Genomic DNA, 507 nt, shown 5'->3' on the forward strand with positions numbered 1-507 from the left:
CTTGTCAGAACTTTGCTCCAGCCCTCACAGGGGGTCGAGCTCAGGCCAGAGCTCTTCCGCAGCAGCGCTGTCAGCCTGGGTGTGCTCCCCGGGCCGGGGGAGGCCGCGCTGGCTGAGGCTGATGCTGAGGCTGAGGCTGAGGCTGAGGCTGAGGCTGAGGCTGAGGCTGAGGCTGAGGCCCTCCCCTCCCCTCCCTCCTGTCCCTCCTCTCCTCCCCGCGGGACTGCGTTCTGCCACCCTCTGCCAAGCCATGGTGAAACGAGTCCCGCACAGCACCGAACATCTGGGCAGGCGGGTGGTGGTTTCTTCTGTCACAGGGTGCAGTTTCTGTACAGCTCATACAAGATTCATAAAGTAAGCTCTATGTAAAATCGGTATTTGGTGCTCAGCTTGTTATCTGTTGACAACTTTGCCCACTTATAAGGCTCTTTTTTTTACATTCTGTGAGGAATGACGCCCCAGTTGTGCTGCTCTCGGACGGGAACACGGCCAGAGCTGCCGGGGACC

Source organism: Chaetura pelagica, unplaced genomic scaffold, assembly GCF_000747805.2.
Source record: "Chaetura pelagica isolate M959 unplaced genomic scaffold, ChaPel_1.0 scaffold69, whole genome shotgun sequence".
NCBI lineage: Eukaryota > Metazoa > Chordata > Aves > Apodiformes > Apodidae > Chaetura > Chaetura pelagica.